This window comes from Octodon degus, unplaced genomic scaffold (genome assembly GCF_000260255.1).
Source record: "Octodon degus isolate 3935 unplaced genomic scaffold, OctDeg1.0 scaffold00012, whole genome shotgun sequence".
In the NCBI taxonomy this organism is placed as follows: Eukaryota; Metazoa; Chordata; class Mammalia; order Rodentia; family Octodontidae; genus Octodon; species Octodon degus.
The window spans coordinates 24,066,427-24,084,286 of record NW_004524588.1 but is presented as its reverse complement, the minus strand read 5'-3'; positions in this window follow the sequence as shown (position 1 = coordinate 24,084,286).

Here is a 17,860-nt window from a genome sequence, read left to right as displayed (position 1 = left end):
GGTGCAAGGGCCTGAGTTCAATCTCCGGTTCTGCAAAAAAAAAAAAAAAATAAATAAAAATAAAATAATAATAATACTGATTGTCTCTACTCTAGTGAAAAACAAGTTATAGGCAGGAGTCTATAGGATTCATGGTAAAAATTAGTAAGGACATCATGCTAAAAATTAGTTTTATTAGAAGGAATTTCAAGGTCTACAAATTTACAAACCTTGACTAAACACCTCAACTTTTTTTGAAATTCACAGTGGTTATTGATATGTGTGCATTGAAGAGCTGATTGTAGTAAAAGAGACTTTAGTTCCACAACAGTCACACCTTCCCACTCTTTTGAGGTCTTCACACCAAATACATTCACGCACCTCTTACATAGGCATTCATCATCTTATGTAAAGTTTATTACTGTATTTACATATGGAGCATCTGGCAACTCGTTCAATTCCTAGGAAATTTATTCTACACTTTGATGTCTCAGTATTGATTATTTCTCATGTAAAATGGGGCTATTATCAATTCTGAAATTATAGGGTTGTTTGAAGATAAATAACAGGATACATATGAATCACAGAAAGCTCGACATTCACTAATCAAGCAATAAACCTTAGTAGTTAGATTTGCTGTTACTATTTCTGTGTTCTAAATGGGTGTTGTGTTTTGTTACATTATCTGAACTCACATTATATGCCAAGTTTGGACAGGAAAATGTGAAATTATAAAATGTTTTTCATAAATAAAATTTAGTTCACTATTTTGAGATATTTAATCCTGACTCATATTTTTAGGAGAAACAGTACCTTTAGCATACTAAAATTTAATTCAACTTTTGGCAATATGTTTATAAATTATGAACAAAACCAATGAGGGATTGTAAGTCTATGAGCTGCAAACAATATGTTCAATAAGTTTATTTTTATTTTTTCCATTTGTGTATGTGGTATGGGGTCTCACTACACAGCTCAGACTCATAGTGATCCTCCCGTTTTCAGCCTCCCCAGTGCTGGGATTACAGGTGTACAACACCATGCTGGACTCTGTCACAGGCTCAGTTCGCCTTTGGGGCAGGGCCTGTGCTGAATGTCAGAAGGGCATCAAACCCTGATCCCTGTGCTTGCCAAAGCAGGCATGTAGTCTGCTGAGCTATCTCGCAGGCCCTAACAAAATGTTTAAATAGAGGAAGCCATGTATTTTCTGAATAAAGTATTTTTCTATATGTATTTCAATTTTTTGTAGTTTTTACTATTTTGAAGTTTTTAATTTTAATTGTTTTCCATGACAACCTTACTTTCTTAGAAAACTAGTTAGAAAATAGTTTAAATCAGTACCACACTGTAATAGAACCTATGATCAAGAAACAAGTGATTCGTGTAAAAAAGAAAGATTCTGAACTTTTGATTTGTTATGAAGGCTGAAAAGTAAGTGCTGTCTTATTTTGGTGCTGTGATTTATGTTAACTGTAAATCTTTAATATATTTTTTGTTGGCCTTCCTTTACTTTATATTCTGTTCAAGTACCATTTTCATTCAGTTAAATTTAATTAAATCAGAAGCAATAATTGAGGCTATCTTTAGATGTGTTATTTATTATGAGTGATACAATTTTAAAATTTAACAGAGATGAAACAATATCAGATATATGTTTAGGCTCTAATCTAATTTGGATAAGGGATAAATGAAAGAAGTAGTTCTGCCTACTAGTGTATTGTTAAACCACTATAAAATTCAGTTGAAATAATATTTAAATTGAGGGATAAAATAAAATAAAATCTCACCTATTTATAAATGTGTTATAAAAGTATGTAGAATATAAGCTAAATGATGAATTATATAAAATTGTAATGTGTAATTAAGATCTAGAAATGATGAAATAGCTGTGTTTTAATCTTCATACTAGGATGTATTGAAATTTCTTGTTTATGATGTATGGTAAAATAAATAAAAATAATATGATGCATTTCTGTAATGTTTCTAGGGAAAAAATATTTGATTATTTCTTCTGTATAGGAATAACTAAAGAGATGTTTGTACATAAGAGCACAGCACTAAGCCGATGGTGGAAGTTCAGTGCTCCTTCTCTTCTCACACTATGTGATGCTGCTTCTTATATATTTACATTATCTTTCTCTGGTCAACAATTTGTTTGAATTCTTCATAAGATTTTTGAGCAGTGCTTTGTTACTCAGATTATCCTATGTGACCATTAATAAAATTGTTTTCATCATTCCAGTCTAGAATGAGTTCAATAACATGAGTCAATAGAAAAATGAAGGAATATGTACTGATACCAATCACAGCAGAGTTGTATTGCTGCTCCAAACTATGATAGCCATACCTTACCCTGAGCACTGTAAATATCTCCTTGATTGGAAAAGATGCTTCTGCAACTGTGATTAACTGAAAGATCTTAGGATCATACCATTGTGAATTGGCCAGGTGAGATGTGAGCCATAAAATGTGTCCTTATAAGGTGAGATGAAAATTCAGTTGGGGGGTGGGGGTGGGGAATGTGCTGACAGAAGTAAAGATCCACATGATGCATGTGACAAGTTCAGTATACTGACTATTCCAGAACAAGGGTGGTATGTCTTCTGTTAGGAAGCTGCCTAGATGTAAAGTAAGCAACTTTGATCTGCTTCATTTTTTCATTAGTCTCTTGAATACCAGAAGGAAATATCTGGCTCTGCGGGTCCCAGATCTGACTTTGATTCTTGTGCCTAATTAAGTGTAAGTTTGGTTCTCTGCTTTCTTTTCTATAAACTGGATTAATTAATGCAGTTATATTTTAGGATGTATGTGCATTCTTGAGGTGATTGTTGAAGAGCTTGACTGCAGTGTTTGAGAAGTTCTCTGTAGTAGCTATAAAGTTATTAAGCAAACAAACAAACACTTGTACAGACTTAGCAGCCAATCATGCAACAACTCTTAGCTAGTCTTTTAATAGAACTTTTGAAACATTGTAAACTATTTTAAAACTCCACTTCCCATATTTAAAAACAGTTGTGGCAAGAACATCATCTACTGTTTTTGTTTGCATGAAACCATTGTCATGGTTAGCAGGTAGACCCTGTACTAAATACATTAAAAAGGGAAACTCTAGCATTTTATGAAATAAGGTAGGTATCTAGGAATATACTCAGAAATCCAACTGATCTTGGAGTATGCTAAGACTTATTTTTTCAAAGATTTGAACAAAAACAAAAATCAGTTCTGGGACTAAATGCCTACTTAGCAACTGCATAGACCAGGGGTTCCATACCAGGTACCACATGCTGTGCCAGCCCCACCGGCCTGATCCCAGGCACACTAAGCTAACCACTGAGTCGGGGCGTGGTGATGCATGCCCGTAATCCCAGCCCTTGGGAGGCTGAAACAGGAGATTCACTGTGAGTCCAAGCTACATAGTTAGGCCCTATACTAAATAAATACAAATAAAAAATAAAAAATCAGGTCTGAAGATATATAGCAAGTTTTTCCTGTTACAAATCCCATTGTTGCTGTCTTAGCTTTAATCGCACATGAAAAACAACTGGAAAAACACTGCTGAGAGGCTTCACGGATTTAGAGAATCTACAGACTTCATGGATTTAGAGAATCCCTGTTAATTCCTTTTGAAAGTAGTCTGAAAAGAGATTGTCATATGAGAGGCTTTGAATATAAATTTGAAAGACAGAGTTTTAAATTTTAATAGATTATCAGGATGAATAGCTGAAAGACTGAGGCAGATTTTAATAATAATTAGACACTTGAAATTGATCAAAAAGAATATTCATTAAAAAGTGAAAGTAGATAGAGGAGTATGTACAATTGTAGGTATTGAAAAATATAGAGCTAAATTAAAATGTATCTTTTTGGTACAGTAGTATAATTACAATTTCATACTTTTTAATGCATTTAGGACAGGGTCTACAGAGTCTCACTACACAGATTGGACTCATAGTGATCTTCCTGTTTTCAGCTTCCCAAGTGCTGGGATTACAGGTGCAAACCACCATGCCCAGTCTCAATCCCTGTCTCAGCATGCCCCAGGGGCGGGGCTGGCATGGCAGGCTGGAGATGGAACCTGGGTCACTGCACTCTGCCTAAGCAGGTGCTTTAGTCCACTGAGCTACCTGGGCAGCCCTCACACTTCTTAAATAACAAGGTAGATCAATAATTTAGCCAGTGGGAAGGTCTTTGTGATGTTACAAAACAGTATGGATACATACCTACCTTGCTGTACACTTTTAAAAATGGTAATTATATTGCACATATAAAGTTATGGACAGTGTTAGATGCTGTGGGGTCTGCAGTTGTCTTCACAATAGTGAAGTTGGTATGGTACAGTATGCATTGCACTCCATTTATGTGACACTTAAAATTACTTGGATGGTATGCACACCACACAAGTGTTGCTCACATTCTTAACTGATCTTAGTGAATTAACATACATTAATGATTCATGTTTAAATCATTTAGTTATGTCTTGTTGCATCAGGTAAGGTCACTAGAGTAGTGTTACTTTTCTTTAATAATTGAAGACTTACTAAAACTAGTATTAAGATTGTAAGATTTTCTCTGTTCTAAGAGCAGTTTACACATGTATACTCTGAAATCCAGTTGGGGGCTGAGAAGATAGCTCGGTGGTCTAAGCACCTGCCTGGCAAACACGAAGACCAGGGTTTGATCTCCAATACTGCATACTGTGCCAGCCCCAGAGCCCTGGGCACAGAGTACTGGCCAATAAAATGGCATGGTGGTTTGATCTCCGATAATCCCACCTCTGGGGAGGGTGAGACAGGAGGATCATTATGAGTCTAAGCTGCACAGCGAGATCCTAAATAAATAAATAAATAAATAAATACTTTTTTAAAAAAGTCCAAAAGAATGATAAAGTAAAAGAAATTTTTCAGTGGAAGAAGAAAGTACACCAATACGGTATGTACTTTTTAAAGCAACAATGCAAATTTTTCCCTATATGATCAGAAGTCACTGGGGAAAGAGTATGAAGCAAAAGAAACGTATGAGGCTGGAGAACAAAAGTGTCACCTTAGAAATCTTCAATCTAAATGTTACTGTTATTGAACAAGTAATGTCATAAATGTTTCTCGTTTTTTATTCATCTATGCACTTCTTACAACTCATAAAACTACATAGATTTTTCATTATATATGTGAGGAATCCTGGAAAGTGATGTGTTAGCCTATTGAAGAATAATAAAAGTAAAATATGTTACAACCTGGGGTACAGAGCTGATGTTACAGAAACAGAAACATAATAAGTGGCTCTCTTACTGTGCATTTCATGTGCATTAAAATTACACCAAATTTGGGCTGCTGAGATAGCTTAGCAGACTAAGCACCTGCTTTGGCAAGCTCAGGGACCAGGGTTCAATCCCTGGTCTGGCATGCCATACCAGCCCCGCTCCCAGGGTGCTCTGAGCCAGGGACAAGGTCCAAGCATGGTGGCCCATGCCTGTAATGCCAGCACTGGGGAGGCTGAAAACAGGAAGATCACCATAAGTCTGGTCTGTGTAGTGAGACCCTGTACCAAATACACAAATGAAGAAAAAATTGGACCAAATTTATATTAAAATATAAATTTTTCTTTAAATGTTTTTAAAGCAGCTCACTTTTCACAAAAAAATATAAGAATACTCATAAGTACCTTTTAAATATTGTGCAGTGTGTCTTTCAGGTCAGTCTTTATGTTGTTAATAAATAGGCTTACTTATTTCTTTGTATCTAAAAGGCTTTCAGTAATCTACATTATTCAGTGGGTGTCATGTGGTATATTATAGTAACCAACAAAAATAATAACTGTAATCAGTTTAAAGCCTACAGCACAAAAAATTTCTAGGAAATGTGGGTATTTAAATAATCAGAGCCAACATTTTTATGTAGAGAGGAAAGGTTATGTTTATATTTAACAGAATTTGAGTGCATATTTTTTATGACATATATTCCTTTTAAAAAGTTTCCTTTTCTCTGTAAATATGTAAATGTGATCTTTCTGCATGTATCACCTGTATGCAAAGATAACTGCAAAGGACATTAAAGTGGATTGTGAGAACATGGCTGGTTACAGAAGTTCAGCCTTCATAGAAAAATGAAGAGAGTCAATGGCATGCCCTTGTAAGGGCACGTTGAGGTTCAGAGTTAGTTTACACATGACTCAGATCCTCCAAGATGCTCTGTGGTAAGATTTGATGTGTATAGAGCACCACCATGCCAATTCCTTTTTTCCTGTTACTTGATTACGCAATGACAATATATAGCTGTACAACTAGTGTGGATTTGGGGCATTGGGAGGAAAGATAAGACTTCTTAAAGGTTAACAATAAGAGTTCCTGGAGTAGTTACTAGAGGTGAAGTCTATGAAGTATATGAACTATATACCACTTCCTTGTTTCTGCTTTTTTTTTAATATTAATTTGCTGTTTGTATTTTTTTTCTTTTCAAAGTTTTATTGATAAACATATAGCAATGAGACAGTTTCAAATCAAATCGAAAGTACAGTTTCAACAAATAATACACTGCATATATTCTTCTTAGTGGTTAATTGCTGTACAAGATGCAGACTTGTGATCCTACTTACAAACACCATTAGAACAAATCTTTCTATTCATTAGGAGAATGCAACTATATATCTATCCCAACCACTTTGAATACACAGATACAAAATGGACATTCATAGTTATATCCCAATTTTTTTAAGTTCCGTTGTTGAATATTATAGGTGTGTAAACTCAGCAAAATATTCTAAAAGAGTCCTGTAGTCCATAATAGTATTGGGTCTTCCACTTGACTGGCAATGTCAGAAATTATTGACCTGAGTTCCCCACAGCTCAACATAACAACATGGCTTTACTTCCTATATTTCGTCTTCATACTTTTCTACTGGATGGTTAAGACCAAGGTAAAGCAGGACCTGTGCAACAAGAGTTGTTCTGCTTTTTTTTGACTGGGATCAAATTTAGGAACTTGTACGTACCAGGCAGGTGCTTATGCCACTGGGCTGACCTAACCTGTTTTTTTTTTTCTGTACTGGGGATTGAACTCAGGCCCTTGAGCTTGCCAGGCAAGCCCTTAGTCTACTGAGCCATCTCCCTGGCCCCCAGCTATCTCCCCAGCCCCTCTCTATTTTTAAAATTATACATCCCACTTTATAAACTTTACTTTTGTAGATTTCCTAATTGCATAAACAAAATATTCAGAGTTCCCTAATATAAGATCATTTATCTTTTACAAATGGCAGTGTTTTGTAGTTGTTCTTTTAATTGATGTCTAAAAATGGCTTTACTCACATAAAACTTGTTATTGAATCCTGAGTTTCACTGTTCTTTTATCACTGGCATCTATTCTGTAGCAAAAGGAAAAGCTCAGATATTCAGAATTTGTGTTGAATTCATAGGAAATAAGTTGTGATAGTTAACTAGGTAGATGTGGTGGAGCACACTTGTAATTCCAGTACTCTGAGAGGCTGAGGCAGGAAGGTTGAAGGTTTGAGTCCTGTCTGGTTATCGTGGGAACATCGGGAGATTCTGTCTCAAAGATAAATTTCTTTTTCATTTTTTAAATGAATTTAATACAGGGTCTCAGTCAAAGATAAAAATTTAAAAAGAGTTTGGGATATAGCTCAGTGCAAAGGTCCTGTGCTTAATTCCCAATATATCCAGAATTGTGAAGGGAAAAGCAGAAAAATTACTAAATATATATTTTATTCTTAACAGTAAAAGAACTAAAGCTTTTATCAGCCAAAACATAAATGTAATTTTTAAAAAATACTTATGTAATCATAAGTATTCAAATAAGTATTTTTAATTATTTCTTATATATGTAACTACAAAGTTGCCATATTCATTCCCATGTACATATGGATACAGACTGAGTGTTAGGCATGTACATGTTTTCAGTCTGTGTCCCTAATACTTATGTATATTACATACATTACATTATTCATGCAGGAATATCTTTCCATAATTTTTAGTCCAGTATTATAAATTTTTATATACTATTGGACACAAATATTCTTTTTAGGGAATAATGTAGTTTTTGTTATTTCAGGTTTTTTTTTTTTTTTTTTTTTTTTTTGTATTTTAGGAAAGGGTCTACAGGGTATTCAGGATTTCACTACTAGATGGTACTCTTAGTGATCCATCTGTTTATAGCCTCCCAAGAGGTGGGATTACAGGCATGCACTACCACACCCAGTCTTAATTGCAGTCTCAGCATGCCCTGGGGGTGGGGCTGGATGGAAGGCCTGGGGATCAAACCTCCAGCCCCTGAACCTGCTTGCAGGTGCCTTAATCCCTGAGCTATTTGGCTGGCCCTCAGTATGTTTTTAAGCAAAATTATTTCTAATTATTTCTTACTCCTTACAATTTACACATTGTTTTTATACAGCTTTTTTTCCCTATAGTGTTAATAACAGCACTATAAGGAGATAATTATATTTATTTTACAAAAAGATATGCTAAGAATGAAGGAAAATAATTTCCAAGATCACACACCAAAACAAATTCAAAACTTGCAATTGCCTCTTTAAACAGGATAGACCTTTATGCCATGCCTTACATTCTATCAGTCGTTTTTAGCATAAGTGAAATGTGTCTGACAAATACCAAATGAGTACGGGTAGTTGAAGATCACATTAGGAGCAGAGGTAATAGAACCATCAACGTTGAAATTATCAGGTTATTTGCAAGCCACTGCTGGGTATTGCTTCCCTAGGCATAACAGCTTCCAGTAAAACAGTCTGCATTTTTTTATATGTAACTGAAATAAAAGTAGCCATAAACAATTCCTTTTTCTTTTCAGGTATAACCAAACCTTCATATAAATGTAAGCATATAGAATTATATAAAATAATGAATGCTATTCTGAAATTATAAACAAAAATTCTGTTCTTAGCATCTTCATCACAGCACTTTTAAACTCAATCAAAACAGTATTTATTGGCCTGGGGAGATAGCTCAGTAGAATATCTGACAAGCACAGGGGCCTGAGTTCAGTCCCCTGTACCACAAAAACAAACAAACAAAAAACAGTATTGATTGAGAAGTGGTAGATTTATGGTGAACACAATAATTATATTTCTGTTCTTTGTTTTATTTTTTATTCATTTTAATGAGGAAAAAGATAAAATAGCAATGAAACAGTTTCATAGCAGGTTAGAATAGTTACAATAACTAATAAATTGCATATTGTCTTCGCAGTGGTTATTCAGAGGACAAGATGCAGACATGAAATCTTTTCAGACTGTTCCTCCCAACCAGATCTGAACACATATTTTTTTCAGCTGCACATTGGACATTCTCTAAAATAGACCATATACAAGTCCATAGGACGTGCTTAAGTATATGGAAGAAAATAGAAATTATACCGTGAATATTATCTGACCACAGTGCAATGAAATAAAATGGGTTCTTTATTTAAATGTGGGAAAATTAAATACAGATTATCACAAGTAAACCAATATTGAATATATCCTCAAATGTAGTAAAAACATTACTAGGGATCCCAGAGGAGGCTCATCTGACCTATGGGCATGAGTCTGCCAAAGCTTCCTCTTAAGTGCTACCATTCCAGGTAGAAGAATGTATTCTCCAGCACAGGATGAAGAGATTGCAAATGTGCAGAGGTGAGAGAGTAGGATGATTCTAAACAACTGGGAACAGTGCCAAGTGGCAGGATTAGGGACTGTTGAGTTGTTGAATTGTCCTAGTATGGGATGTCCTACTGTTTTGTTTGTTTTTGTTTTTCTACTTTTATGTGTTTGGTACAAGGTCTCATGCTAGAGCTCAGACTCATAGTGATCCTCCTGTTGTCAGCTTCTCTGGCACTAATTACAGGTATGCACCAGCACACCCAGACTCAGTTGCTGGCTCAGCACGCCCCAGGGGTGAGGCTGGTGTGGCGTGAGGGACAGGGTATAGAACCCTGGTCCCTGAGCTTGCCAGAACAAGTGCTTAGTCCACTGAGCTGGCTGGCTGGCCCTGTCCTACTGTTTTGAAGCTTCAATAACAATTCCTATTAGAAATATACATTGAAATCATTGTTGCCTTCTGGTACAAGTGGCTGTGATAACAGTGTAGTAACTCATTCATTGCTATTGGACCACACTGATTCAAAACACATCTCAATTGAGCATTTGAAGATTTTCAATGAGGAGAGTTCATGTGAGGAAAATCTACTCCCCCACCAGTCTGCTTTTCACTCATCACCAGTGAATTCATTAAATAAGACCTTTGTCAGAGGAGAAATCAATGTTTCTCATTATGGAAGACAGTTTGTGTCTGACTGGTAAGGCTTTCCCATTACTGTAGTACTTAATCATTTGGTTTTATATATCCTATTTTTAAATATTTAAAATATCTTATCAGTAGAAATCAGGACTAAAGGATCATATAAAAAAGAATTGCAAGCTGATCTATGGTGGGTACACAGATATTTCACATAGCATGACCAAGATGTCACCTTTTTAACTTTTAAATAATTAAATTTATATTGTAATTATAATTCACTATAATATAATTAATATCCAATATATCATAATTAATATTATACAACATATTATATATTATAATTATAATTCAGTGAATTGTAATTCATTATTTCAGTAGAATTTAGCTCATACTCCCCATGGTGGGTGGTTTTAAAAAATAGTTATAATTTGTTTAGATTTTAATAATTAACAGTAATGAAATTAAGGTTTGTTTTACTCCAAGACCAGCTACATAATTTTCCATGCCCAATTCATAATAAAAGTGTATTTCCTTTATTAAAATAGTGTTAGGAATTTCTTTTTTAATTATTCTTTTTTTTGAGACAGGGTGACATTATGCAGTTCAGACGGACCTTGAACACTACGTAGTCCAGCCTGGTGTTGTGTTTGCACCAGTCATCTTCCCTCAGCCTGCTGGGCACTGTGATTATAGAAGAATTTCTACAAAATCATAGAATATTAAAATGTGGTATGTAAGGATAGGATGGAACTGAGAGGCACATCTCATAACTTTGAAGTTTATCCTGTAATCATAAGAAGTCAGCCCTTTGTCTATAAGATTTATGTGTGAAAACATTTGTATGTGTATGCATATGTACATATCAGGCTTAGGGGGGATATCAGTATAGGATTTAATTAACCAAGAAAATCAGGAGAGGGTAATTCCTATCTGATTTTGCATTCTTTAAAAACAATGAAGAACATTTAAAGAGTATTTCTCCATTTCACCATTTTTTTCACACATAGTAGTGTGTTTTTTTCTATGCTTTTAAAAAACTATTTGTAAATTAATGTTAGAATTTGGGGATTATGGGATAGAACTAGGGCAATTCACTAAGGATGTACATCAGTGAGATAATAATGCTGAAAATTCAGTGATCTTGTCAGGAGCATCTTCCGATGTATGAAGTTATTAGTAATTTACAGATTAAGCTATGGGATCATTGATTGATTGATTGATTGATTGTTTCATGGAATCGACCTTGGAACTTTGTGCTTTCCAGGAGGGTGCTTATGCTGCTGAGCTACATTCCTGACCCTGGGATCTTTTTTAAATGTAGGATTATTTATGTATGTATTTAGCAAAGTGTGTGCATAGGCATTTATAAAGTCCATGTAGGAATGTTTACATAGAGTTAATGAAATAGGAGAAGTACACTAGGTTTTGGATCTTCATAATACTGTGAATTTCTTCAGTGTGTCTTTCGAAAGTTTTGTGAATTAGGTTTGCTGACAGTATCCTTTTTTCTTGTTGCTGCAGTGCTTGGGTTAGCATGAGCCTGTTTCCACGAGACAGACATGTCTAAAAATGTTTGTTAGCAAGACTGTGCAGTTAGGCAGCTCTATGTTCATACTATTTTGGGTTCATGCCACTCAAATTTTCTACAGGGGAATTCTATAATTCAACTTCTACAAAGAAGTAATTAAAACTACAGTAATAAAAAGATGAATATTGGTTATAGTCAAGGAAATGTAAAATATTTTAGTAAAAACCATGATCAGCAGAGCCTACAACTGATATTAAACAAAGTATAAAAATGTTATAAAATAACCATATAATAGTGAATTTTATAATTTTCCTTTGAGATAGTATAGTCTACAAATGATCATGTTTCAATCTTATATACATTAAATTAGTACCATTAATAGTCGCTCATAGAAATTTTATCTATCTTAACAGAAACATAAATAATAGTTTCCTAATTTTAGGAAGTTTGCATCATAATATGAAATACATTCTATAGAGAATGATCCATCTATAGATTAAGAACATTAATTACTTTTATAAATGATAATTTAAATTGAAAATATTAAGACAGTTTTATCAAAATAAAATAATTTAATAGTGTTTGGACAGGATATCCTGTCTGCATCTTGTACTATCAATAACCACTACAAAGACAATAATATGCAATGTGTGAATTAATGAAACTGTCCTACTAGTCGGTTTAAAAAAATAAATTTCTTTTGTGAAAAGAAGTCAGAAACCAAATGAAATAAAATAATTTAAGAATTTTCTTTTATACAAAGTATTTATAAGTGAAACTATTTTGGAATGCACAGGTACAATTATTGACTAAGGTATTTATAGAAAGCTTGCATTTACCCCTTTCCTGAAAGCTTTAAAATCCATGAATGTTGTAAGTTTTGCAAGAGGCAGCTAACTGAATTATACTTAAGTACCCTTGGGGGATCTAACCCCAGAGAAGTGCCTTGCTTCGGTTGAGCATACCTGCATATTCCGCATATAGTTGTTCCTGAAGTTTTCTCTCATTTGGTTTCCAAGTCAAGTGTAAGAAACGTCCTGAGTATGAGCTCCCACTGCAGCTTCCTCCCCTTCTTTTTCATTAAAACTTCAGGTGAATTACATCAGACAGTACAGAAGTGTGAGACCGAAAAATGACATTGTCACACGTTTTATTTTATTTGGTTTCTGACTTGCTTTTTTATTTTTCCACGATAACCCATATCAAAATGATAGTCAGATTTCCTCAATAGTCTTGATAGTTACAGTAAAGAATATTTCCACGTTAAAACGGAAACAGCTGTATTAACTAAAATATAATTTACGCTCTTTTTCAGTGTACACATACAACATGTATAAAACTATCCTTTGGAGACAACAACTACAGCTGCATAATGGTTACATTGGTGAACCATCTTGTGCTATTAACTCTTTGTTGACATAAGAATCAACATCTCCATACAATTATGAATTCTTACTTTATATACATTCTTTTTAACCTGTATTATGCTGTAATGGGTTGCTTGTATTTGTATGAACTACTTCAAAGACAGGATCTGGAAAAACATCTTGAGTATGGGGAGTTTATTTTACCAGTAGGTAGGGAAATCAACAGTGAAGAAATAGGAAAGATAATGTAGGGAAGGAGAACCAATAAAATGTATGACTGAGTTGGTTTTTACTGCACGAATCTGGGGTTCAGTCTCAGGAATTTGCTGAGGAAATTTATAAAATACATCTTAGAATCACTGGTGTATTTTAGCAATGCAGCTGATGCATTTCTATAATAGCTCCTGCCACTGTTGGTTGAAGAGTGTTAACAAGTGTGCGTTTGCTTGAGGCAGCCCTTTGTTCCTGCAGTGTAAGGTTGCTGTGGTTCCACAAGTACAGCTGCAGTCATGGCGACCCAGAGGAGTGGATGGGCCAGTGCACAGCCTCTGCCTCACCATTGCTTTTGGATAAAAGCTTTTATTAACTTAAAATATTATGAAAGACATTGATGGGAGCCTTTTAGAGACAAGTGCCATAGCTGCAATAAAAAACTTAATTATCTCAAAGTAACAACAGTGCAATTAAACCTGAATATTGACGTTTTAATTTAGAAAAAAACTCATACATTAGCCTCTTTTGTATTAAAGTAACAAGTAACATGTGTCATTGGTTTACTAATATAAACAATCAGTTCCCTTTGTTTTTCTAAAACTAAATATATTCTTATATTACAAATCCAAGTTTTATTGTTTACTTTAATTATATCTTGACCTACCCAAAAAATCCTATAGCACATTGAGGGTCCTTTCTACAATTTATGTTTATCTTGTATTATAATTATTTGTGTACTTTTTAACTTATATATTCTATTTTGTAGTCTTTGAAAGTAGAGATTTATTTTACTTATTGTTTATAGGTCCAAAGATTTTCAGTCAACTGTTTGAACTCTTACTGAGTTCAATTGTAATTCAATGATATTATTATGAGTTTTCTTTGAATTATTCTTGACCCTGTGACATTCTAGTCATTGAAGTTGTGGTTTATATTACTACAAATACAAGCTTTCTGCTAAACTTTGATTTATTGGATTTTTATCAGTTCTTTTATATTGTTCTAGATATATAGTGTTATAATGCTCAGGAAAACTCTTATATCATTAAATGGTCACTTCAGAAACTTGACATTTGAAAATTGCCGTAATCATTTAGCCTTTCTGTAAGAGGTTCTGCAGACATGTAGAACCATATGTTTGATGAGAATCCATATTGCTTCCATATTTAGTAACAAATGTTTACTTGTAATTTTGAGGGTATTTAACAAATGAATGCTTTGACACTTGATGTATAGGTACCATTTTTATTCTTGATACATTTATTGAGAAATGAATATTTGAATTGAATATTCAAATATTAAATATTTAATATTAAATATTAAAACTTCAGTATTCCTCCTACAATAATAAACTGTATTATTTTGCATACAGTAGTTAGCAATTAACCTTTTTTTCTGGTATCAGAAGTATGCAAGCTTGATCCTAGGTCACATTCATCTGCCAGGTACTCTTGGGTATGGAGACATATACAAAGTTCTCCATGAAAGTTTGTCCTAAGTATCAGTTCACTGTAGTAAATATCACACAGAATATGCTGTAGACTAAATATTTATGCTCCCCCATTTATATTTTAGATCCAAATATCCAGTGTGATAGCACTGGACATATATCTTTTGGAAGGTAATGATGTCAGGCAAGTGAAGTTGTCATGAATGAATTTATGTTTGAAAAAGGAATACACCAAAGAACTCTCTTCCCTAATGCAACATGTCCAGTTACACTGAAAAGGCCTTCTTGGACCAGAAAGTAGGTCCTTGTCAGACAGCAAATCCATTGAAGTTTTAATGTTGGACTTACTACCCTCTAGAACTAGCAGACATATACTTGTGTTGTTTGTGAGGCACAGTGTCTGCACCATAGCAGTTTGAATGGACCTAAAAATAACTAAAATTAGATTCTGGATTTCTTTTCCATAATAAGCCACATGATTTCTGTTGGCATTCTTCATTAATTGAGCTTCATTACTTATGAGTGAGCATAAAATGATCACATTTTTATGTTTCATAAGGATAGATTACATATAACTTATAAATATAGTTCAGAAATTATCAACATAATGTCTTGCACAGAGGCTACATTTTTAAAAGGTAGAAGTAAGATATAAATTAGACATTAGTGTTTACATTAATGGGAATATTACTTTTATAAAAGATTAAATACTAGAACATAAATAAAAGTGAGAGGAATTACAATGAAAAGTGAATAAAGAAGACAGTACTTTCAGATAAAGATATAAGCAAACATCACTGAAAATTTTAAAAAAATAGGAAAAAAGGTTCATTTATATAGATTTGTTTATGGAAAAACTTTGGTTTTGAAGAATGTTTCTGAAAGTAACTATTTCGAGAACCATCACACTATGCTATGCTATATTGAATTTACTTGCATTTTCATACCTATGGGCAAATTTTCTTATAGAAACATTTACTTTTACTCTAGAATGAATTTTCCTTCATTTCTAAACCATTTACAGTACAATTATATAAATATTTTCATTTAAAACTTTTTACTTTTTTTGATTGCTAAAGAGTCTGAAATATTTTTTGAGTTCATTGATTGTGAGTTTACCATGAAATCCAACCCAGATTCATTAATATAATTAAAATTGAGTCAGGCAAGCAGATTAGCGGTGTGTTATAGTCAGGATTCTCAAGGGGAACAATGCAGGACACATAATTTGTAGAATTTTTTAAATAATAATCAACCAGAGAAAGAAGAGCAAATCTGTCTACACACTAAAGACCAAATCAATCCAGCTGAGGAACTGGATTCCACAGCAACGTCATGCATGAGTCCAGCTGAAGACCTAGATAGGGTTCATAACAGCATCCCCCATGAGTCCAACTGGAGGCCAAGCTCCATGTCAGTGTCTCATGCTGGCCTGTTTTGTGAATCTACACTGGGAAGGCCCAAAGATCAGTGGCAGAAGCTAGAAAGTCTGTGCTACCGGGATGAAGGATCTGTGCCAGCAGGCTGAGGGTTCTGAATAGGAGCCAGGAGGCAATATTCAAGGTAAGAATCAGAACTCCCACAAAAGGTACCACAGCCATCCTCAGCAACAGTAGGGTCCCGAGTTCCTCTGCCAGTGAAGAAAGCTGACTTCTCATCAAAGAAACCAGTGTGACAAGCTTCTCCAGAGACAGAGCAGTATATAATCTTCCCATCCAGAGCAAGAGAGTGATGCTCAAAGTGAGGACTAAATCGCTCCCAAAGTGAACCATGGCTATTCTTAGCACCAAGGCAGTCCTGAGCACCTTCGATGATGAGGATAGCCACGTCCACATCAGGAAAGGCAGCATAAGGTCTCCAGGAGAACCAACAGCTTCCTAGCAGCTTCCTATCCTCTCTCTTCTTTTCCTCCAGTTCTTTTTATTTTGTTGGCACCAGTCCCCAGGTGGGCCGCCACACCCAGCTCCAGGCAGATTCAGTTCAGCTGGGTGTGGCAAGTCCATCAACAGTTGTCCATCACAGAGGGACAGAGAATGCTTGACAGTCTCCTGAGGTGCCGACCTGCTCAGCCTTAGTGTCAACTTTTCATTTTGGGAATATTTATTTATTCATTTATTTAATTTTTTTTTTCAGAACCAGGGATTGAACTCACTCCTTTGTGCTTGCCAGGCAAGCGCTTATTCTACTGAGCTATCTCCCCGGCCCCCCTCATTTTGGGAATATTTAAATCATCCCTCCTCATGCTTTGTGGTAAAGTTGACTGCTTACTGTTATAGTTTACACTGTTGCTTACTTTACAGTATTTTTATATAAATTCATCAGATTTTATGCAAGCAAATGCATCAGTAACTGCACAGTTGAACAAGAAAAACAACTTGTATGCTAATAGAAATGGCCATACAAAAAATAAACTTATGCAATGAAGTAGACACAGTCCAATTTATTATATTATATGTGCAAATACTGTGTGATTTAACAAACTAGATAGATGTCAGTGTCATTTGCTGCAAGTAAAAGTTAAATCATTGTCAATTTTGAGATGTAAATGAGTAAATCTTGATAAAACAATTAGAAGTTTGCTGGTAGAGTTATTAAACTTGATTTGTACATGAGGTACCTAAGGAAATAAATGCTAGAAGTAGTGTTTGAAATTACTTACATTTTTAAATTGAAATTTGTACAGTAAGTTAGTTAATTGAAATTTTGTACAGTAAGTTAGTTAATCCTGTATATTGGAATATCATCAATCCCATCCTGTTGGAACTAAATAGTTTGTATAATTATAGAATACAACAAGTATCAGACATGAAAAAAGTTCAGAACAGTATAGTTTAGAACTGGAAGAGATCTATTTTCTTGCTTCATGTATGAAAAAAATATTTCCATTAAGTTGGAAACACATGAATAATGCTTACATGTCAGTGTTTTAAAAAAATCTTCATTTCATGGAACAAATTAAATGTAATACCTCCCTGAAATGTTTAAGTTCTGGGGCTTCTGTTAGGGCTTCATGGTAGCAACTTTAACTTAAACTTTGTAGCGAACATGGTGAAATGTGATATGTAAAGTCACAGTTGTTTATCTTT